Source organism: Linepithema humile, chromosome 5 (assembly GCF_040581485.1).
Source record: "Linepithema humile isolate Giens D197 chromosome 5, Lhum_UNIL_v1.0, whole genome shotgun sequence".
In the NCBI taxonomy this organism is placed as follows: Eukaryota; Metazoa; Arthropoda; class Insecta; order Hymenoptera; family Formicidae; genus Linepithema; species Linepithema humile.
In genome coordinates this window covers 27,114,308-27,139,674 of record NC_090132.1, presented here as the reverse complement: position 1 = coordinate 27,139,674, position 25,367 = coordinate 27,114,308, and the positions used below count along the sequence as shown (strand labels likewise).

The 25,367-nt window shown below is 40.4% G+C and overlaps 1 protein-coding gene across 3 annotated transcripts in view; it reads left to right on the top strand.

Moving 5' to 3' along the window:
• The window catches only part of LOC105667419 (MDS1 and EVI1 complex locus protein EVI1-A), a 114,055-nt gene that overhangs the window by 69,798 nt on the left and 18,890 nt on the right, over positions 1–25,367 (top strand). The window contains exon 1 of one of the 3 annotated variants that reach the window (XM_012359210.2): positions 10,682–12,816. The exons of the other annotated variants lie outside the window; for them this stretch is intronic. The gene's annotated coding sequence lies outside the window, so the exon portion shown is untranslated. Of the gene's footprint in view, positions 1–10,681; positions 12,817–25,367 lie in introns of those variants that run through there. 3 annotated transcript variants of the gene reach the window in all.

The window sequence follows — 25,367 nt, the reverse complement described above, 5'->3', positions numbered from 1 at the left end:
AAAAAAAAATAGCACTGTCACGATGAGATGGAGTATCAGCGATTATCGTTTTCGAACGTCGCTCATCTATTTAGAGTTGAATTTTGAAAGAATTTCTTGGCTCAAAAGTACGATTTCGTAATGAAGTTATTTCAAATGTGATGAAGAAGAGAGAGATATCCAACACACACACACACACACACACATGCGAGAAAATGATATGGAGCATGTAAAAATCTGTGAATTTTTTCTTAAATTTGAAAAAATTTCTTTAGTAAAAATGTAATTTTACAAAAAAAATCATTCAACATCGTTAATGAAGAAGAGAAAAATTTACTGCGCGCGAAATAACCATATAAAATATATAAAAATCTACGAAGTTCTTAATAAATTGCTCGATACACTGCTGAATAATTTCAGAATAAATTCCACATCGCACAAGAGTGGCAATAAAAACTCGTGTAGATCCCAAACAATACTATCAAGAAAAAAAATTTTAGGAACTTGCTTATCATCGTCCGACCACCCGGCATCCGCTTCTCCTGCTGTGAAAAGGAGCGAAACGAATTTCGTGAAAGGACACCGGAGACAAGGGGCGGCGAGAAGGAAAGAAATTTTACAGTCTGCCTGCTCAGGAGTAGGTGTTCGCTCGGGACGAACGGCCGTCGTACGACAGTAACGCGAGTATCCAGGAAGAGAAGCGAGGCGGGCCGGGGAGGGAAAGATCTTAGAAAGTAAAACCGAAGAGTTAAACTTCCACTGGTGCGGCCCGGCGAACCCCACCCTGACGAGCGGCGCTCCGCTCCCGTTGCTCCCGCTACGCCCGTCGAAGGAGACCGTATGTACGATTGTGTATACGAGTGCACGCGTGCACACACGTCCACGAGTACATTGCACACGCGTACGCGTGATTAACGGCGACTCGCCGCGACCGGGAAATGTGGTGTATTTACGATGAGATTCGCGAAGAATAGAAGTAGAGCGTTCGGCTCTTTTTTTACCGCTTGAAGAAGCTTATAACGTATCGAGACTACGATCTAATATTGAAGAATTCGTCAAGGTCCAAGCTTCGATGCTTAATAGCCCGATGGTTTAATTTCTTTAAAAATTAAATGAAATCGGCACTGGCTAACTAGATTCAGTTCTTGTGCTTTACAGTTAGCGTATTGGGAATTTGATCGCATCTTTCTGTTTTGCTATCTAAAAACTGGGAGCCCGCGAGATAAATATACCGCTCAGAGCGCTGCGAAGATTTCTCCGCGATTTTTTGTCTATTCCTAATTTTTTCCAAGAAGTTTACGCAGGTAAGAGAAATGCCGCGCAGTTTACAGTATTATTAGATCGATTCTTCGGAGCGGAAAGATGTTTAGCGATGGATAGAGAATTGCCACCGGCTTTCGTCGGAAACGTCCGAGCGCCGGAGTGAATGAAGCGAGTGAAAGTGAATAAGTCGACGGAGATTGTGATTATATACGTGGGGTAATGTCGATACGCGATAGACGCGCTTCATTGATGAAGTGACGGGATGAGATATGAGGCAACGTCGAAAGCATTGCGTAGAATTTCGCGGAGATTAATCTAGCTCGTAAAAAGTATTATTAAAACTTCTTCAAGCAAATGTTCAAGACCAGTTATTGTAACTTAACGCAACGTAGATTCTCAGAATAAAGTTAATCAATAAGACAATAAATTGTAAAAAATAGAATCATAGTTGATGAAATAAATTCGTAAAAAGTCTTATTTATTTTAGTTGTGCTTGCTTATATTAACAAATATAATTAAATCAATTTAAAAAATTACAATTTTCTTTGTGTATTATCGAATTTATTTATATTTGAGCTAATTTTTTTCCGCGATAAAGTCAACAAATGGCACTTAGCAGTTTCGTATATTGATTATTTTGGAATCGTAAATATTGCCTTTGTTGGTTGCGTGAGAAATCACGTAGCTTCGCAATAGGAATAACGGTCGCACTCGTGAAAATCATACTCACGCGTATGTTTATCTTGTTAAGGCCTTTCGAAACATTCTTAGGTGAGTCGACTGGGACGATCCTCGGCGATGACTTCCCCCGCAGGTGCGATAATGGGTCACCGCTTTCGCACTGGCGCACCTGGATTCTCTCACAAGTTTATTACCCTCGTGTTGAATTTTGTGTGCGCATCTTTGGCGCGACTCGCCGTTTTCATATAGTTCATTCACCGCAGAGATATTTGTCGTGTAGCCAGTATTTACTCGTATTCCTACTGGAAACCAGTCGGTATCGCTTACATTATCTATTTAATGTAGCGCAACAAACATGCCTTATGTTCATAACACGATATCGTACGATTATTGCCTGGCGATTTTTGTCTTTTGCTTTTCACCTCGCGTCTTGCAAATTACATCCGGTAATTTGTACGCGACTCCGCAACAATTCTAAGAGAAAAATCATCTTTATCAAAACATCTTAATTTATGATCGTAGAATTTTTGTATCGCGAGAAAGTGCGCAGCTCTTGCGATACCCGATATTTACACGCTTAATGTCGGAGGATAAGAAAAAGGTCCGGACATGAAGGCAATCATTCATTCTCAGCGTGAGACAGATTTTATGGAAACGTCGTTTCGATTTCACTCACGCGTCTTAATGAAGCTATTCGCAGTCGTAATTTCAATTTGATTTAGTTGCGAATCAGGCGAGAGGCTAATTATGCGGCTCGCGCGCGCCTGTCGCGCATTAAAATCAGCGATAAACCCTTTTCCTACGCCCACGACGCTCCCGGAGAAGAATAGAGGAAGGCGACGCTGGAACTATGAGAACGTTAAACCGTATCTCACGTATCTCCCACCTCCCGCAATCGCATCGCGGCTCCGCATCCTCCGACGGTGCATTTACCGCCCATTGAGAAACACCATAGACGGTGCTGCGCCTTCCCGTTTCAATCTCCCAGGCATTGCGGTTAGCCGTTCTTAGACGACCGCGAATCCGCGAAAATTCACAGCCCCGCGTACTCAACATACTTACCGGCGTAATTTCTGCCCTTCCCAAATTCCTTCAAGTGCGCACCTCATTTGCGGAATCAATTCTGCCTTGACATTGCACAAACTCTCCCCTGCGCGCTGCATATTCCCAGAGTGTGCCGACGGTCTTACGTAATCCTCTTGCGCTATATACGCTTTACAGAGATTTGAATAGACTATCTCATTGCTCATTGTCAGTATGTTTTAGATTCGAAAACTTTGGGAAGTTTCTGGGGAAAATAATTCCGTATTGACAAATGTCAAGAAATAGATCATTTTCAAACATATTTCGCAATCTTATTGCGATTTTTATTTTACACTGTTTACAAGTTACAAAGGTTCAGCTATCGTCATGTTAAATTATATCGCATATAAAAATTTTAAACAAGATAAGAATTTAAATATTAAATTAGAGAATTAAATATCTTTCCTCATTGATGAGAGAGTTTAATATATTGACGCGTTTTATGCGGAAAGTTACGGGCCGATGAGGACCCGCTTCTCATGAAAAAACGGCGAGGATTCCCTCGGTGGGACGCGCCCGGTGCGTCCTGTAAACGGTTCCGATGCTCCCTCCCCTCCCCATAAATGGCGCGGCGTGGTAGTGACGGCGACCCGGCATCGTTCGTATCAGCATCAGGCATCTCGGGCACCGTGTACCTACCAATGTGTTCTTGCACGTGTGGGAAGAATGTGGAATATCGCGATGTGGAATGAAGCAACCCGAGACACACGGGCCGCGGCGTGTAATGCACGACCGAGTGCGCTCTCGCGAACGGGCGCGCGCATTCGTACGTACACGCCGAGGCGTGGATGCGCTCCGGCGGGCGTGTAAGTGCATAATCACCGGGAACAAAACGCCGCGAATTACCGCTTCTATCTTCGTAAATGCGGATCTCCCCGAGTCGGCTCGGCTCGCGCATTAACCCCTTGCACTCCCGGCGAGTCCGGCTGACTCGGTTGCCAACACTCACGCTTTTCGCGCCTGTACATGCATTTTGCGGAATCACGAAATACGCGTATAGAAATTAAGGGTAATTATTGTACAATAGCTTTGCAAAGAAAGGAAATAATTAGGCGTTTCGCAAGTTTCGTCAGAAGTAGATGTGCTGTAATTTATTTCAGATTTTAATTTCTGATCGGCGAGTAATATTTTATAAAGTAATGCCGATGTCGATGTGTGCGTGAGAACATTAATTATGCAGTAGTTGATGTGTTAAATATGCTAAAATATGTAAAATCGTCAGACAATCACTTTGCGCTGTTTGGGAATACAACCTGCTAAAGTGCGGCAGTTAGTCGGCCACGCGCATCTCTCCGTAGACAATACACGTGCCCACGATCTGTTGAGTGGTGTTCACAATACTGTCAATGGGGAGAACAATGCGTGATTTGGCGGATAATTGCGGAAGCGGCAATTATTCTTGCATTTATATACGTCGTGAAACGTCTTAGATAAATAATCAAATTGTATCTTAATATTTCCAGCGTGTTACGAAGCGCACTTTTGTGTAACAATTAGCATTTTTTATTAATAATTTTTTTAGGAAATAATACAATAAATATTAACAGAGAAAAGGGAACTGTAAGCAGTTCTTATTTTTAAAAAATTAATTTGTATTAATTAAAATTAGCTTGTACTTTTTATGAAGAAGAAAACGATACAATATTTTTAATTGTCGCAAAATGTAAAAATTCTGCATATATTGTTTCAAAAAATATTCCAATGTATTCAGTATTCTGGTAACAGCGCGATTGTGCATGATACAAATTGCTCGATTGAAACGGCAAATCGACATCGGCATTACCAGAGTTGACGTCATCTTAAATACCGAATCGCTTGCAAGCCAGATATCGCAATAATTACGGTCGATTCGTAATCATCGAGGAGGATCGAGACACGCCGAGCAAAGAGTGGGAGGATAGTTTCGATGAGGAGAGAAATCTAACCATTAATCCAATTATGATTAAAACCAGAGATAGATGACATGATAGATCGCGAGTGACACCAGCGTCTCTTTCGCGATAACATCAAAGATAGATATACATGTATGTTGTTTTAACTCGCGTTACGTTGTCACGGCAGCGTGCAGAAAAAACAAATATTTTAAGTTCATTAACATAAAATTATCATCGTCACTCATTTAAACGGATGTCCTAAACAAATATTTTTTAATATACGAATTTAACCTGCGATGAAATTTAATTATTAATCAATTATTCTTGCCACATTAAGAAAAAAATATTAAATAATCAATGCACACGCGTCACTTTGCTCACTTTGATTGATGAATAAAAAATAGAAGTTCTAAATAAATTGGTTGACAGATGTAAAGTACAATGTCAAGTGTTGCAATACAATGTGCATCATTTAAAGATCAAATACAGTATCGTTTACTCTCTAAACATTTCAAGAGAGCGAGAAATGAGCCTGCCACCGACCCAATTATGGTCGCGAGAAGGAGACAAGCGAAAGATAATTACCAAACGCGATCGGCAGATTAGGCGTGTGTGAGGAGGGTGAGTACATGGAAGGCATTTGGCTCCAATTGCGTCATTCTGGAGGTTTTCAAGGATCTCTCCAGGCTGACCAATGACCATCGCATACCAAAGATACCGAACGATCGAAATAACAAATCATATTTTGCAATTGCACGATGATCATTTCGGCAACAGTAACAACGCTGGAGAGAAAAAAATTTTATTACGTGATAGCAAAAAATATTTATTCAGTTGGATACAAAAATTCTTAGAGCGCAATTTTGTGTGTGTGCGCGCGCGCGTGTGTAGGAAGATTTTTTAATAAATACAGATGTCAATTATGTCAATCATCATAATTATTAAAATGGAATGATTTCTGCATCATCTTAAAAATATTTGAATGACATAATAATGTCATTCTATAAAGGCGAGAGAAGAGATTCTAATATTTGCAAGATAAAGATCTGCTCCATTACGTGGGCTAAAACAATATGTTTTATATGTAAATTGACAAGGGAATCCCGCGTACGCTGTACTTCCTACGTTGAAAGCACAGTCGACGTTTTGTCGAAAGTGCAACGTTCAAAGTCGAGGCTCGTAGTCCAAAAGTATCTTCGCACACCTGACAACAAAAGCCAGTGAAACAGTGAACATTCTTCAATGATTCACATCGGTTGGGATCTCGCTGTGCTTATTCGTCAGACCTAATTGTAAGAAACCGTATTAGCATCGGTGCTGACGCGTGTCCAGAGATTATTAAGCGGTCGTCATGATCTCGTAAGAAAGCCTCAATCGATTTCTCGTCGTAGCGAAGCAGAAGTCTTGGCAAAATTATTTCTAAAAAACACATAACTGCACGATAGAAATTAAAGTAGAACCGCTACCAATAATCATTATTTTATCGATAGAAGTATCAAGCATATAATAGGTCACGTTTACATACATACGTTTAGTTTTTTTTTTTTTACAGTAACGCATATTACTTGTTACATGTGTGATAACTGTCAACGTGTTAATACTTCATAAATATGTTTTTGCAGAAAATATCCTTCTCGCGAAAATAGTTGGTAAACACGCGGCGAGCGTCTTGCAGATCATTCCCGAGATCCTTATCGAATCGGATATGCCGCGATTTATCATCCAGTCGCCACAAGTACGATTCACGCGCGTGCATGTACACAAAGAAACGTGATTGCGTGCCGCGTAACGCGAAGAGGTGTAACGAAGCCGCCCGTGGATGCTCATATCGCTGACAGTTACGTAGGCATGCATTATGCATTTTCACTATGCGCGGCCGTAGCATTCGTACACAACGCGCTCCTCCCACTGAAAACGCGACGGTGTGGTGACCAATCCAGAGAGAACAGAAATCGCATTGCCCCTTCCGCGTCAATCGTTACTGCCGTATGTTATAAATGCACTTGCTTGTTGAATACACGCGGACGAATCCTCGCACTCGCCAGCTGAGATACGTACAATTTCCATGCTTTTAAACTCGATTTTACACGTGTAATGCAAAGAAATGTTGTACACAATGAAACCTAGTTAGAAATAATCAATACTGTATGAAAAATGCATGAAAAATAAAAAAATAAAAATTAAACTATACGATGTAATTGTATATAATTTTTTATTAATTTTGAATTGTCTAGCATGTTTTTAACATTAATGAGAAAATATTTGTATTGTGGGTGGAATTTTGCACCAAACTTCTTTCTTCACTCGCAACGTCCTTTCGTAATTGCCTTCGAAGCATTCGTAGAATTTAGGTCGAAAATTGTGCAAGTCGAAGGATCTACCAACAATCCGCGGGCCAACCAAGCGTGATCTTCATGCTTAACTTATCTCGAATGTCGTTAAAGCAAGATTTAGAGCAGTCTTGCGCTCCAGTGTTGCGCTCACACTAGGGACGCCGTGAAAATTGCAATGATCTGGCGAGGATCCGAACAGGATTCGATCGTCGACAATAAAGACGAGTTTGCGACCGTCGAGATGGCCCCGTAGCCGTTGGAAGGCGAGAAAGTGTTACAATATCTTTATTAGCACATCGAGATTTAAGCGACTCGTTGCAATAAAGCCTTAAATCTATTGTACAAGAATCATCTCCGTTTTCCGAGTGCTCGTAATCTCATTTCTGGCCTCATAATTATGTCTGCTGCACGATATCTGTTCTCAATGAGATTTATCAACTTTGCCGGGGATAAAATGGACATAAAGTTTAAAATATATAATATTTTTAATAATTTTCACTCTTTAATTGTAAGACTGCAATTTTTTATATTTTTGCAATTCTTTCATTCCATAGAATTCGTCATCATGTCTTTGTGTTACAAATCTTATTAGAAAATATATTTTCATGGGATAACAACACTCGCGTGCTAGTCATAACGAGACACCGAGTTAAAGCCGATCTCCATCCAGTCCCGACGATCCCGACGATCCGGCTAATCTCCGAGAGCAGCGTTTAGGATGATTAACTTTCACCGCGGCGCGACGGCGAGCGAGGCTTCCGGTGAGCGCGCCACGCTATTGTCAACGGTGTTCTTACTAGGGCGACGCGATTCCGCGTGCGTCGCGCGGCCTTTGTCGCGACACAACGACACCATCAGCGACATCGCGCCGTTCCGTCCTCGCCGATATTTATCCGCGTAGGCGTTTAATGATGGGTTCCGCGGCGAGCGTGCACGCGCGCGCGTGCACGTACACGCTGTCAACCCCGCGACAGGGAAGGTGTCGTCGTCGTGTGAGAATAGAATGCGCGTGTGCGGGAGAATCCGTCGCGACGTGATCGCAAATTCCGATCCGCCTATAAGCGTCAAATATCACGACCCTGAAGTAACACCAACACGAGCGAACCTCCGCCGTTCATCCGGTTCTCTCTGGGAGAGCCACGACGGCGGGGCGCGTGCGAATAATCGTCGCCGACAAATTTCCAAGGCAGAAAACGAACGCGAATGATATCGCGAAATGAAACGGTCCGGCGAACGGTTAACCGTTATGTTTTCATAAGGTGACGAGGCTCGATGTTGAGTTTTGTGACCATGCAGAATCGTGAGCGAATCCATTGTCAATGCGATTCGCTGCAACGATGGTCATCGAGTAACGCCTCGAAGCGGGGTCCAGCTTTTAACGTCGACGGCGTGACGGCAGCCGCGTGCCGAGTTGAAGGCTGAATTTCGTTGCAAGTTGCAACACATCGTGCAGGAAAGAATCGGCCGGCGAAACAGCACGACATTTAGCGGAGAAAAAGCAAAAGGGATCGGACAGTGGTTTTTTTTGTTCGACAATAAGAAGTCACAAAAAGCTCGTCAAACCGTAAAACCCGGAGAGAGCACACTGAGAGGGTTCACATTTTTTTCTGCTTTCTTTTTCATTTCTTTTAATCCCGTCGCCCTGAACAGGTAATTGTGTCAGGACCGCTGTGCCCGAGATCATCGACGGTTGCGCAACAAAGCGGAGCGAGGAGATCCACGAGGATCCGATCTAAGGTCTCGGGGCGTATACACCAGCCTCCTCGATTTACTCTCGCTGTGGTTCGCTTCTCGGGCACTTAAAGCTGAGAAGCTAACTAGAGATTGACCCAGAAAGTCGCGACTTGGATAGAGTTACTGCCGAATAGCCGACGTGGAGATGAGTAATTCGCAGGAAATCACGAGAAATCACGGCGGAATGATTGACATGATTTCATCTGGCAAATCAAGAAATTGGATGAAACGGATCAACCTCATGAAATTAAAATCTGATGAATGAGATAATATCAAAATCGTTATAATTTACATTTTCAGGACACACAATTATCTCATCTTTGTAGCGAAAGAAGTTTCTTTACAGGAAACACACAAAAATAAGATTACATTGCAACGAAGACAATATAATATTCTACTGTTAAATGCAAAATATTAAATTTTAGTTTATTATATAAATCTTACGAAGTTGATTATCTTTTTCTCTTCATTACTTTTTAAACAGAAAAATCTTGCTCTTTATATACAAATTAGTATTATGACAAATCTGAATGGTATAAAAAAAAGTTTCTTTCGAAAATATGTGACGAAACAAAGATAAATGATTTATATAAAGTCTTTCACTTTTGGTTGCACCATCTTTTTTACGTTATGACTAATTAGATAATTAATGCTCGCGTTTATCATGCTTTAGGATAGCATTCCATAATCTAACGATGCGGCGAATAAGTTGAAGAAAAAGCTCGATAAATCGTAAAGCAGTTATAACCGATAAATTGATCGTATCGTCAAAAAACACAAAATCTTTTATAAAATATAACTATCTGAAAGAAGTATAATTACTTTGTAATTGCTTGAGCTAGATAAGACTCTCTTGGTTATTTTTTCTGACAATTTTTATCACGTATTAATTGCCTTATGTTCCTTATCAATGTAGAATCGTAAATTATGGCGTTCAATATAATTAGACGAAATCGTTTCTTGGAAATAATTTCGATATTTACCGTTGTATGTTAGATAACAACAAAGTGTAAAGATATGTTAATTCTAGTAGTTTAAAATATTAAAAATTTAAAACACTTTATTTAAAAATTTTTTGCCGTAGATAAGAAGAGAGTCAAAATTACGAAATCGATCAAAGAGAAAGACAGAATTGAAAGCGTTTGAGCGAGCAAAATACGAAGCAGTAAACTCGTCCGGTCCTAAAACAACCGGATTGTTGTCGCGGCAAGCCGAGGAAGCCGGAGTAGAATATCTCGTGGTGGGGCAACAATACAGTTGCAGAGGTGAATTAGTATAGTCGGAAGGTGAGGGGTGAAACTAAGAGCATCGCGATGATAAATATCCGTAAGAAACGATTCTCGCATGGAATGAGAGAAATAGAAACATCGATACGCTTCTCATTGTACACAAAGCCGAAATCGAAACAGAGCAAGCTGAGCAGGAAGTCAATAGATCACGTGACATTGGGATAACTAGCCGCATCCAAACCGAAGATACATGATTCGAAAGTTAGGTAATACAGCCAGGCCTGTATCTCTCAGACCTATCGAATATCCCTTCAGTCAGACGCTTTGATGAGTTCGGAGGCGATTTTGTCACGAAATTTTAGTGACTTTTAAACGAAATAAATAAAATTGGAATGTAAGATTAATTCATAAATAAAGCAACTTGTGACGAGAAATTGTTAACGACATTGATCCATTTTTCTACACACACACACACATAATGTAAAATTTATGCTAAAAAAAAAAAGGTTGAAATTATTGTTATAAGAGAAGACACAATTATCCGGAAATGCAAATTTCTTCTGTTACGCATATTTCTTTTCACGCTTGGCTTCTTCACACCGTTTAAGTCTCATCGACGAACACGTAGACGCAGAGGAAGAAGAAGAAAAGAAAGGAGAGCCGAGAAAGAAACGGTCTCGCGGAGCGGTAGGGTGTCGATACAGTTGCAAAGGTGAATTAGTTGGCTGGGAGGTTACACCGCGAGTAACGATAGAGAAGAGATAGTGACTGTTCGGTACTCTCCTCATCCTATCCCACCCTCTCTCTTTTCCCTCGCTCCCTCTCGCTTCCGCGTGCAAGCGCGTCTGGCGGGCTGGGAGGATTCCGGTGTGTCGGTGACCATGTCGAGTGGGAGTGGTGCACCAACACCATCCACCGCCGCTCCGAAGCACCGATCCCGGCGCACGGGGAGTGGGAAGGACAGCCGTCGGAGAAGAGTGTGCCGGAGGGGTCTGAGCGGAGGAAACGTCGGCTAGAGGGAGACGTCCTTCGGTGGCGGAGTAGGAAAGGAAACACGAAGAAGTGGATGGCAGACGTTGGTGGGGGTTGGTAACAGTAGACAGGGGAAGGGGGAGGGCAGGTCGCGTGCCGGCGTGGTGCTACTCCGAGGCTGAAAGAGAGGAGAGCACTTACCTTACCGACGTCTCTCACGGTTAACACGCAGGGGAGCTCCTTCGCTATCCTCCGCGTGCACACAGTGACGACCGCGTACGTGCATACGCGCGCGCACGCACGCACATACATAATACACGTTGACTCTCCGCACCCACACACACACACACACACGCACACACACGCTCGCGCTCCGACCATACCGAGCGATCCGGTGCACTCATACATACATGCACACACGACGACGTGGTGTGTTTTCCGTGCACGGCTCACCTACCTACCTACCTACCTACTTACTAACCTACCCACCGGCCTACGGATTCAGTCTCCCCGTCCAATCGACAGTACCCACGACTGATACGTGACTGCGTGTCTGTATACGCGCGTCCCCGGTGCGTCTGTGTGTGCGACGTACGTGCGCGGCATCAGCCGTTTTGCACACCGGCACACGGCTTACTCACCACCGTACGGACCACTACGCTCTCGTCGCGTCTCACGAATCTCCACCGAGAACGTTCTCGGTTCTTGCTGATATTCCGCTTCGTCCGCGGCAGGAAGGCGAGAGACAGAGAGAGAGAGAGAGAGAGAGAGAGAGAGAGAGAGAAAGAGGGAGGGGGGATATCACACGCCTCGGGAGAGGACCTGGACAACGGAGCACCAAACGATCGCTGGACGGTGGTGAGCAACGTGGTTTCGCTCCTTTCCGTCGCCTCCCGAGAGAGAAACCAACAACTAGATTTCGATCCTTCTATCGGCGCAGGACACGTGCGATTCGATTTATCGACAACTCGAGAATGACAACGTGACTCCTTGATCTTCGATTGTGCGAGAACGGGAGAACGAGATCTATCGTTCGGCAACGATCGGAGCGCGGTGACAAAACGGACTCTAGTCAAGAAAAGGAAATCGAGAGCAAACGGTGGAAGCTGCTTGGTGTACGGTGTGTGTGCCGCTCGTCGCTCGAGAAAGGGACACGCGTTGTGTATCGTCGAACAGGAGCGAGGAACGATCGAAACCGTTACCCGAGCACGTGGTCGGTAGCACGAGGTGTAGAAAACGGGAGAAGCTTCCGCGATGGGCCGTCCTGTGAGCCATTGAGGAACGATCTTTGAGTTAGCGGGGATGTTCGTGCGGACGTTTCTCGATGTCTCGTATTCTCGTAAGGGCCACGTCACGCGCACACGTGGAAGGGCCTAAGGAGAGAAGAGGAAGAGTGATCTCGAGTGTGAGGCTAGTGTGTTGTTGTAAAACGAGTGCTCCGCTGTACCAGGATTTCTTCCGCCATCTCTTACCCCCCGGTGCCGTCTGACTCTTTATTTTTATATTCTCTCTCTTTCTCTTTTCCTCTTTTATCTCTCTCTCTCTCTCTCTTTCTCTCTTTCTCTCTACCCTTGTGAGCACACGGCAAGTGGAAAAGTGTCACAAATCAACGGGAATGCAGAAACCGCTAACCACCCTCGGCTTCAAGGTCGTGGAATGACGTATATGGTAAAGTGGATTTTTTATCTTTCTTCCCGTTCGTCGTCCCGGCACTGGCATACCGTGTGTTATTACATCGCGGTGCCCCGAACGGCGTCCCTTCTGAATATTTATGAGAGTCGCGCGATCGTGTTCGGCACTCATTGACAAATCCCTGGGAAAACGATGAGAACGTTAAAATGCAAAGTTTCTAAAATTAGAAACTTTGCATTTTATTCTAAATACACCGATTTCCCGTCAAATCGCATAAAAAAATAATCCAGATAATGACATAAAATAAGAATTGGAGAAACAGAAATTTTGTTGTTCTCTGGGGAAAATATAAAAATTTGCAATGTAATATGATATATACATTATTTATAAAACTCAGGCAAAATTTAAAACATTAATATTATTGACGCTGTTACGTTTAGAATTGTATAACATAAACGCACAAGAATAAATTAAAAACACAAACTCGTATCTTCTATGAATAAAGTTCTAAGATAAAAATTGTCATGATACTTTCACGTCACTTTTAGATGTGAAATCTTAACATTTATTATTTTTGGATTATAATATAAGAGACGTTCGCGCTGTCGGTATTTTCTCGTTGACGCGGCGGCTCGTCGTCGACGAAATCTCGATTCGTACTCCTGGCGCCGGCGTCTCGCGCTCCTGATAATTACGAGCTGCTATTAAATGCAGACCAAGTGTTGTGAACGTAGCAATCTGCGAACGAGAGCATTGAAAGGGAATAGTAACAGGCAGATAGAGAGGTTTTCATTTGAATAAAAACAATCGAAAGCGCATAGTCAAGTGCGACTGCGGAAATTATCTCGCGAACGTTCGTTGACGTTGCGTCCGATGAGTGTGCATACTTTGCAAGGAGAAAATATGATAGTAATTGGACGTAAGTAGAGAGAAAAAGAGAGTTGATTAATAAGATATAAATATTTACTTGCTACATTTTTCATAGCGCGATTTATAATTATAGAGATTTGCGAATATCTCTCGATATGTGTTTTCAAAATTATATTAACAAATTTATTAATGCTGTAAAAATATTTTGAGTACTACTTTAATACGGTACTTCTGATATCTAATCGAATACTCGAATACTCGAATAACTTCAGATATTTAATAACCGTGAATGGGTATTCGACAGTTAGAATTTATATAAAATACTTGATTAGATCGCGCGTGCATGTTTTCTCACACACCACAATTCGATGAGGAATAATCTTAGGCAGCGCAATTGAACGCGGCCAGAAAGTCTTGCAAATCGTCGCGGTATAAATTCGCGTCTTCGTAGGTTTTGCGCAAAATGGATTGGACATCTAATTCGCTCGAAACCAGTTCTAAAGCTGCGCTTGCGATCCCGCGCAAAAGCGAGTCGCCCACGCGCGTCCTTATATCACCGAACGGTTCGTTCTGCCGGTCAGGAAAGCAGACGTTGCAAAAGCTATGTTCCTTTGCTATTCCTGCCGTTTCCTCGTTCATAAATTTACGTGCCTCCAGGCGCGCGCGACTGCGCCCATTCGAAGGATAGGAAACACGTGAGATTACCGGGTAGAGAAGATAAGCAGAACCCTGATATGTATATACACATTCGCGTTGAAATAATCAAAATAACGCGCATAACATAAACAACGATGCGCGTAAAATAATTTGAAGATTCCATTTCATGCACAAACACGTTTAAGATATTTATTAAATAACAAGGACGCAGCTGTGTGAAACATTAAAAAAATGTAAATGCTGCGAACAGTATAGGTAAAAAGAAAATATGCTAATTATTTTATAAATTCTATTAATTTTATTTTAACCAGTTATTCTGAGAAGATATAGGATGTAGATATGGGATGAGAATATTCGGATTAAGTAGCACGAGATACCAGCAATGCATTCATAGAAGATGATTTGTGTCTCTAGCGTGCGCAACGCGCGTAATAAGATATGGCGACGTTAACAGTTAATTGATAACAGGTAAGTCGGGGGCGCCGTGATTTTTGTCGCCACGCTAAGCCACGCTGATCTCGAGATGTAGACTAACCGACCGACCGACAGCGCCGTTAACAGTTATGTGAAACCAATGCGGCCGAGAGAGCACAGGCCGCTCTTGTCCCGTGGCCCATTATTTTCTTCTCCCTGAGCTGTTGCTCTTACTGCTGTCCGATCCATCTCTGCCTCGCTATCGGCAATTTGTTAGAATCGACTTCGTACGTGCGCCGACGCGCCCATGACTATCCGCATGCGATAAATCGCAAATTACGTCGGGCGCGAACACTGCGCATCGCACGAAAGTAAATGATACGCGCCGGAGAAGGCCCTTTCGCCTTAGGAACAGCGATAACTTGCGCGGCCGTACAAGCAGAAAATTTGAAGAAGTAAATCTGCGTGAATAACGAGTTTCTTTCGGCTGTAGGCTTTCCTTTTGTTGCGCGCCAAACTGATTGACGGCGAAAAGATCGGTGGGGGGGAGAAAACAAACTCGGGCCTACAAATTTAATCATTCGCGCTTCTCGTGAATGCTGTATTCCAAAATACATCTAGTGTATTTTATCTAGCTTATTTTATGCCCAACAATTTGATCGATTAAACGTAAAATTAAATATACAGTAAAATAAACATATAGTTTAAAATACATAGCTGTAGATGATAATTTTGCCTACATTTTTCTCTTCACTTCATTCTTGAAAAAGTGAGTAGACGATGAATCTCTGGCTGTGGCAGTGTCAAGCAATGTTACGCGAACGACATCGGGATCCTACCTCTTTTTTTTTTTTGTTGCTCAACAATCCGGGCAAACGTGTACAAGCAGTAGGTCGGGTATTTGAATACACCGGCTATTACGAGAATAGGGAGCACGACAATCATGAGAGATTCCCAGACGTTCGAACAATGTCCTCACCTCGACTAGTGCAAACGGCAATAAAACGGGCTCCAAACGACATTAACGTCACCGAGTACCGGCCATTAAGTATATGTCTTCTGCCGCGCTGATCCTGCCGAGAATCTTCCATAGTCTGCGATAAATGTGCACTGCTCTTATATTAAAAATCTTTTTATTCAATATATCGCAAGATAATATTCAATACAAAATAATTAATTGAATTCTACATTATTATAATGTCGTTGCCTTGATTTTAGATTTTAGATCAGAAACAATATAATTTACTTTTGTTACAACAATTCAACGTTATCTGCTATCTAAACTATCTTATTTTCTACTTTTCGATTTTGTTCTTGAAATTTTCTTCGAATATTACACTTCACAATACATATTTCGTAAAAATTTCTTTTTTTTAATACAAGATTTTGAACTTTGAAGTTTGATTTTTTTCTACAATCATTACACACATTTTTAAAACTCTTTAGTTCTCATTCTATAAAATTAAATAAAGCATCTTAAATTGTAAAACATTATAATAATAATTTAATTTGCTTTTAATGATTTATTGATGTTAGTAGCTATTCGCACATCCTTAAATGAATGATCTGAATGGACGCAAGTGTTATTTTCTTGCGGCGTGAATTCACTTTGTGATTCAAATTATACTTAGCCTAACAGCGAGCTTATATAAGAAGCCGTTTAAGAGGAGAAAATTGAAATAATTTCAATCGTCTTTTTGCGGGGATGCTTACAGCCATAAATGTAAATTCGTCTCACGACGAGGACGGGATCTTCAGTGGCATAATGCCGATGCGTGGGCTCGCGTTTGCTAAGTCTATTTATACATTCTTACGCGTACAATGGACTTGCTGCTTTTAAATTAAATTCGAGCACTGCCATTGTTAAGTCCGTTAGAAATTTCATTTCGTATTACAGAAACAATGAATCGACAATAAATCAAAAAAATTTCGCTAGACAGAATTGCGACTGACACTGAACTCTATATAATTCTGCAATAAACGATTGCGATAATAATATTTGTATTTTATCAATAATAATTCTTACGTGTTGATAATGACAAGTTCTGGGAATTTAATATTGCTTTACATTTAAAGACGCCCGCCAAAAAAAAAAGAAAAAATCGTGCGAACCGGTTTATAAATAAAATTATGTGTAAGCCGCGCCAGAAATGTCGCATCGCGCCCAAACCTGCAGCCGATCATAAAAGATGTTTATACTCTGGACTTTTGTTAGTCGAGAGTATAACTGTCCTCAAAATGCTCCTAAAGAATTCGAATATACGAATCTTGCGAATTGAAGTCTGCTACCATTATTGCTGATTCCGCGAAATGCGAATTAACTCGTGATGAAAATAAAAATTTACTGACTTGCTCGGAGCGAAAAATATGCAAAAACATGGGTAATTCGTTGCAGGCGTGTTGCGCCCTGCTGAAATATCATTCAGCGAGAGACCTAAACATGAAGCTGACATTTTTATGATCAGGTTACAATCACTGAACATTACAGCGAAGGCGCGTTTTTACTCCCGCGTTGATTTATGGGCCGTGTCGGCGGAGACGGCCGCATAAGGACAAAGCGCATCTCTTGAGCAAACTGCATATTAATTAACTATTCTCGCCGAAAAAGAAACGCGAAGATAATCTTGAGCCGAGTTACGCCGGTGATCTCGTCGTAATTCACGGACGAGCCGACCGAAACACGCAACCTTATATAATGAACTTCCGTACGCGGTTGCACTTTCCATACATTTTTTTGCGCAAAATAATGTCATAATAATACTGTAAATAAATATATCACTCGCTAGTTAATTGTAGTTGACGCGACAATGTTGGCCTTGCGTGGTGAAACTGCATTGACTGCATCTTCGAATGGACAATGCAGCGACCTTGTCGGCGTGGACAGATAATTGTAGCGCCTCGATGGAAACTTAAATTTGAGGCCACAGCCTACATTCGTGATGTAAGAACGGCGATAACATCGTACAGTGCGTAAAGTGGCGAACAGAGATGCAAAAAAGGGCCGAACAGTACCTACGTTTTTTTTTTTTTTTTTTATTATTCAACGCTTACATGCGCACCTCCATTTATCTCTCTCATTTTCTTTCTCTCTTTCTCGTACCACACGCTGATCCTCTTATTTCGTTATCGCGATTTACTGCGGTCTCTTTAACTTGACATCTACATTTAATCGAATTATTTAGACGTATTTTAGATAAACGTGTGCCAATCTTATCGAAATATATTGTTGTACATTTAATGCAGCTATACGCGCGATTACACGTTAAGGAATGCGCAAAGTATGAAGACAACTTTGTACGCTTATGTCCAAATTAATGTAAGACAAATTGATTTAATGACTCCCGTCTGAGCTGTCTTTACTGACTGCGATCTGAACTTCGCAAAAACTAGTTAATTGCCGGTAATAAACGATATGCTGCAATAACCGAGCACTGATTTATTAGATTCCTATATATCAGATATTATATCTTTCTATTTGGAATGTTTAATCGAAAAATATTTCACGATTATAATATATTATAATAAAATTTTTGTAAAGGATTAATACACATTGCACTGGAATCAAAATTATACTTGAGTAAAAATAAAATAATATTTATTTAAATAAAGTTATTGTGGGTTTACAGATTAAATAAAATAAAAGTATATTAAAAATTATAAAAAATTGAAAGTATTTAAAAAATAAAAGTATATTGTCTAAGAAATTTATTAGAAACTTTAGCAAGGAAATAAAATTTAAAACGAGTGAATACTAGAACGTAAAATTTGTTCTCTTTGATCGTGCAATAACGAAGAGAATCGATCACGTGTGCATCAGGTATGCACATGTTCCTGATTTGCTTAATCAGCTCTCCATCATTGCTGAAGGTTGCGCACACTTGTTACTTCTTGCTCGTCATTGCGAGACGAGCCGCCTTCTGCCTTCGCATTGTTACATGCGAACATAATCACGAATTGAAATCGAAACCAGCATCTTAAAACGGTCAGTCATCCGACAAATTGCGAGAGATATCATCGTGTGTGCAACAATTCCGGTTGCTTACTCATTAGTCACTTTTTAAAATTATATTTTTAGCGCGAGGGAAAGACTTCGGCGTGTTAAATACAAAAGAAATCTGCAATAGCACGGTGAAAACTTGTTTACCGTCTTGAGAAACGTTGTAACGTATCTCACTTGCCTATTTATCAACGGGCGTAGAAAGATAGTGGACGTTGCGAGATTGCCGATTTGTCAAACTGAAAACGAAAATGTTCTCACGATCGACGCGGTCTATTAACGATCCTACCTGCTCATTAAAAGCGCAGAAAATCTTCGTGAACATCGCGGCACCCTTCCACAGAGAGGCTCGGAATTATCCCACGCATCCTTTCACCAATTTTCGTTTTGTGCATCATTAGATGGCGGCGACCTTGTAGTGGTGCGCGAGTACCATTTCGTTCCAAGGTTGCCGGACACCTGTAATTTAAACATTGATTAGACCGTCTCTAGGCGTGCCATTAGAAATCTTGACAGCTTACGGAAGCTACTTCGGAGGCTTTTAGCAAATTCTACAAAATAGTCAATTACGGCAATATAAAGACTTAGAAATACGTGATAAAAAAGTTTAACTCTCTCTCTTTTGATTTTCGTAACAAAATTACGATTGATCGGACTCTTGTTTAACCTTTTGACCGAAAAGATTATACTCATGCATCGAATGTAAAATACAAATCAAATGTATTCGACATTATCATCGAATCTATCGAATACAACGCAGAAATTCGTTGTCGAATGTAAATATAAGAATACAAAATTGTTTATTCAATGAATCTGATTATAACAAATTTTAAATAATTTTATAAATCTCTATCTTTTCAATCAGCTTCACACCAGTATCTTATCTTATATTCTTTAGATTCGTTAGATTCTTTCGATTCCTCATGATCGAATAATTTAATTATTCTTTTATATAAAAGATAGATAATAGTTTTTAATTGCGTTTGAAAACATAAAAGTTAGTTTAAAAATCTAAGGGTTCTGCGAATTAAAGAATTTATTTTTTATATTATTTCTTCAATAAACTGCAACATGTTTAATGGCAAAAAATCCAGCATATCCGAAATCTTACGTACTTTGTATTCGCAAGTACATCACGAGGAAAGAAACGCAATCATCTAAAGCAGGGTCCACATTATCGAACAGAACTTCAAGCCGAGTCCCGAACCGAACCTCGAACAGAATGTGCAGAACCTTGAATTGCGCTCTATCGCGAACACAAGTTAAAATTTTTTTAAGCCGAACCTCTCGTACCGAGTTTGTATTGGTCGTACGATTCATGTGGCTGAATCTACATGACGATTTCGTGATGAATAACGAAAAATTAAAATTAGCTGCTGCAGCTTACATTTATATACAGTTCTTTACTTATTTCTTCCCACGCATCATTTCTCTTTAACTTATTATAATGTTGGGGATTTTAGCGTTCCATAATAATCTTTTCTGCTCATAGGCAACAATTAACTGCAAACATTTTTCCTCGGACCATTCCATCTTGTCTATCAAAGTATGACTGTACCTGACACACGTCGATTGAATCGAACACTGCGACTGGGTAAACGCCCACGTTTTCTTTTGTCGTTTAATTTTCGTTTTTTATTTGTCTACTTCGAGGCTCAGTTATGGCCCGACAAAGCGTGTAATTTGATTACAGAAAGCATCTTTTGATATTTCGGCGAAATACCGACTCTTGGTGGAACGCTGCGAACCGAATCGCGTATCACCAAAATGCTCACAGCTTCACAAGGACTGATCATGCGAATGGTACGCGCCGATGTTCGATTCGAGGTTTAGCTCGATTATGTGGACACATAATCGGCTCGTTCGGCTCAAGATTTGGCTTGATAATATAGACGTGTGATCGGCTCGCATCAAGATTCGGCTCGATATTGTGGACCCTCCATAAGAGATCGCCGAAAAGAAATGGGCCATGAGAGAATGACAATGTCCGGACAATATCGCGTCGGCACTCTGGCAAGAAAGGAAAAGAGAGGAGAACGAAAGACGGAGAGATGGCGTTGACTAACAAACGATGATTTCGTCGTACTGCGTGAATATTTCATGAGCACGCGCTCGGAGATGCCGCGTAGAAGATGGGCGGTGCGCGGTGGACGCGATCGACGACGGATCGGCAGACGATCGAGCGCAAAGAGAAGATAAAACGACGCGTTAAGATGATGGAGAGAGATAAAGATGTGGAAGAGCGGGACAATCACGGAAGTGGAAGGAGGATAGATGAAGGAAAAGACAGAGATAGAAGAGGAGGAGAAGGTTAAAGAAAGGGAATCAGGCCAACGCCTGGGCAATAACCGCAGGAAAATTCATGAAAATCTATTCAATCTGCTTTTGTGGTTGATCGCTGTATATATTTATGCGCGATATGTAAGAGAGAATATATAATATATAAGAGCTAGACGTAATTCTATTGGCGATTTGACTGATCGAGAGGAGATTCTTGGCCTTTCCTAGTAAAAGCTGCACGCTTCGATCAATGCCCAACTTGATATCGAACGCGATTTCGCATGCTTTAGAATCGCGACGGTCGGCAATAATCGCAATAATCAGCCGAGAAACGCTTCCTGAGCTGAAAACAAACTATCGTACTTCTACCTTTGCATACAAATATTACGTATGCAAAATAAAGCCCAAAATAACCAAAAATTTATATTTTATGCATTATACGCTTACAATTTATTTCAGACAAATGTTAGCGCAATATTTTAGTAATCCCACATAAACATATTAAATATTAAATACAAACATTTCGTTAATTTGAGCATATATTGATAGTGTATTTTATTATTAATTTCACTAATTTATTAATCTATTAATATTATTAATCATATTAATATCATTAATATTTTAATTGGCATAACATTTTAACGATATTTAGGTGATTTAAAATGGATGGATTTTTGAATTGAAACATTGATAAATCTATATTTAATTTGTAAAAAATGTATGGAATGTTGATTGGAAAAATATTTTTTTATTTATAATAACCGAAAGTGATCGGCAAAATTAAAACGCAATATTAAATCAAATGTTTAATCACGCGTCACTTTCCGATTCGCATTCACTCATACGAGAACTAATAACGAGCTAATCGATTAATTAGGAAGGCACTTTCTAGAGGATCCAATTAAATTACGTTCGGTCCATCGGTCTCGACGTGCCATCACTCACGGGCGTTTCCCGTTTATTTTCTAAACTGTCGTACCTCTCGTTTTCTCATTCGCGGTCGATTTCACTCCTTTTAAATCACAATTTCTTAAAGATAAAACATTATTTTCTGAATCGTGAAATCGATCATTCGAGAAACTTGGAATGAAATTCGAGCCTTACATGACTTAATATAGTCTTAATAATGTAACACTTTATCACGGAAATTACATGTGTTATCGATAATCACTATCATCATCCTGATGTATTTAGTACAGCCAACATTATCAATTTTAGAAATATAGTAAAGAAGAACAAAAGCTCTTTCCAAGATAAGATTTTATTTTTTTTTGTAAATAATTGATTCAAATTTTTAAAAAATATATAGTTAATTTTATTAATTTTGTGTAAAATTAGCAATTAAAACTTTTTCTAATATTTTTCTAAAAAGTCAGAAATTTATATATATTGTAATTGTGATGTTTTCTTTTGACGAAATTTCTTTTACAAAAGTTTTTTTACAAATATTTTAAGAAAATTTTACAAAATAATTTGAATACTGAATGTCAAATCTCTTGGAAAATTGATAAATTTGGATTATTAATCATAGATAAGAATACAGATAAGAATATCGCAGTAACAAAAACTCGCTATTGCTGAAAACTGTTAATAGCGCCAATCGATGAATACCCGACATCGCTGTCGTCGTCGTCGTCGTCGTCGTGAGCTAAATAACGAGCGACTTTGTACTCACCGCATTCGCTTTCCATCGGCCATACTGACAGTCGAGTTTCGCAAACTCGGATATCCGCCAGCGGGTAGAAACCGTTTTCAGCGTGGCTAACAGAACTGAGAAAATTGTTGTGCCTGATGATGATCGTGTCTAATGACGGAACCAATTGTTTGATATCTCTGTTACGCCAGAGCCCCCATCATCGTCCTCCTCCCCGGTCGTCCTTTCTCCTTCCTCCTTCACCCTAATCCACAGTTTCCTGACGAATTATTACGGCCAGATGCAGCGGAAAGATGTGTTGTAGGATTCGTGAGAAAGGCTCGTGTACTGCTCGCGATGAATCTTGATGTTACACCTGGCTGTTATCTGTAGCCGCAGGTTATACTAATGCTTTCACAGTTGATTCTTGTGGTAGGCCAGTCTTGAGCTTTTTATTAAATGTGAAACTATGTTATAAGCAAGGCTGAACAGATGCCTATTGCCATTTGAAGATTTGCACGTTTGTCTTCAACATATTATATTGTAGTTAGAATTTATCTCGATATCAACGATAGATTTGCAGGCTGATGATTTATTTTCGCATATAAAATAGCTGTATTTAATAGGATTATGATTTATGAACTTTGAAAAATATTTACTTTTATATATATTTTGCTCTATTTTCTATTTCTATTTTACAATTTTTATAAACAAATAAATAACCTTAATATTGGTAAAAATTGCACGAGTTTGATTTGTCAGATTATAAATCAAAAATCTGATTAGAAACGTTAATTAATGCAATATGTCCAAAATAAAAATTAATTTCAAAGCCTTGCAGATTCCTTTGATTGCCGGATCGATAATTACGTTAGAAGAGAAGTGAAATCTCAATAAAACCAGAGCAAATTGCTAAACAAGAGCAACAAACTAGAGCAAAAGCGAGGCGCGCGCGTAAGCTTATTAAAACCTCAAGGATGCAATTGAAAATCGCGGCGTGATACGTCGAGTTAGCTTCCGCTTCCAACGTTCACAATTAGGCTCGCTATTTTTTTTTACTTAAAATATGTAATTATCCGCCACAATTTATATCTCAAAATTATTATATATAAAAGTAAAAGAAAAGTTTGGAATTTCTATTTTAATTATTTTAATTAAGAATATTAATTTATCACAAAAATATTCGCATTTTTCTATCTTTAAAAAATAGAGATGCGATATTGAAAGGATTTCCATAGTAATCGGTCTTTTTTATATAATCGGCTTCACTTATGAGTGATGCGGAATTCGACGGGATTGTCCGTTTTACGATAAGCTCATGGGATTCCAGCGGCTTGCTTTACACTTCAGTTTTATAAGGAAGTCGAGAGTGGGTCGCTATTTAACTAAATCACAGTGATCGTAGAGAAAACTACCGAATGCTGCTGAGATATGTCCGCGCGCGGCAGCGAGCGTCTAAAATTCCGCAAATACATAAAAAGGAAATCCTCGAGGAAATCGCTCCGCGCGCGCGGTATCGCAATCGCATTAAAATCGTTGGCAAATCCGAAACGCCGATTTCTTCCTTCTCGATATCCCGCGAATGCCATCGGTCAATTGTCGGGCTCGCCGGGCCGGAAAAACGCGTAAAAACTGCGCGTTGGAAGTTAGTTTCGCTTGGGCAGATCCAAACGCTGTTTGTTGCTCAATTCTGTAACAACCGATCTCGATGTAACAGCGATGGAGTTGTACACCGATTACGCAATATCCCCGACACTTTTTGCACGGTAATAATAAATCTCGCCAGCCGTGCTCACTTTCGATGCTCCTCATGATTTCCCGCAATCACGAAGATTACAATTGCGTTTTCAAAAAACGGCGGGAAAACAATTGGATCGATTTTTCAGAATTAAAGTCAAAAGATTTTGAAAGTGCAATTGAGAAATACGCGATTTATTTGTTATAACTGATATTGCGTTAAAATTTATAACGGAAAGACAATCTAAATTGAAATCGAAAAAATGATATGTATATGACACGTGTTGTTTCTTTGAAGACAGGATTGCATGTTCGATAGCAATATTCTGTTCCCTTTGACGACATCTATTAGGGTCACCGACCGTAAAAGGCGGAAGACGCTAGGTGAGTCTCGATCCATCCGTCTCAGCTCGAAGGCGAGAAAGAGATAGCCTTATTTGCCGATAAGGCCCGTCGATGCGCTTCATAAACGCGCTTCCGAGTAAATGAAACGACAGATCTCGAAGATTAATGATCGCGATCGGTTGCGAAGTCTCTTTGAAATATGATGAATCATGAAATTTGAAAAGTTTTTCTACACATTTAGTCATAATATCATTTTATCACTTAGCTGCCATGCGCGGTGTTCAATTAAGAAAGATTGTTTTCACGTTAATCAAGCTGAAGAGAGCCTTAATTTCCTATTGAGATAAAGACGGAAAAAGTGGAGGCGCGCGCGCGTTAGGTACATCAAAATGTTGGGGAAGACGGTGCGAAATGCTTCGCGTAAAAGTAGGTAAGTTACTTCCAAATATGTCTGACCCGAGCCTGCCGGTTTCCACTTCTGTGAAGCCAGTCCGCGCGATTAGAACCGATTTACATGGATTGACTGCGATCGTCTCGTGCTGTCTTTCATCTGTCAGTTTATGCGTAGCGTCGCCGGCGGATTAAAGAGCCATTAATTTACTTTCGTAGAAAAAGAATCATCTCTGACACGACGTACATAATTCATTCTAGCAC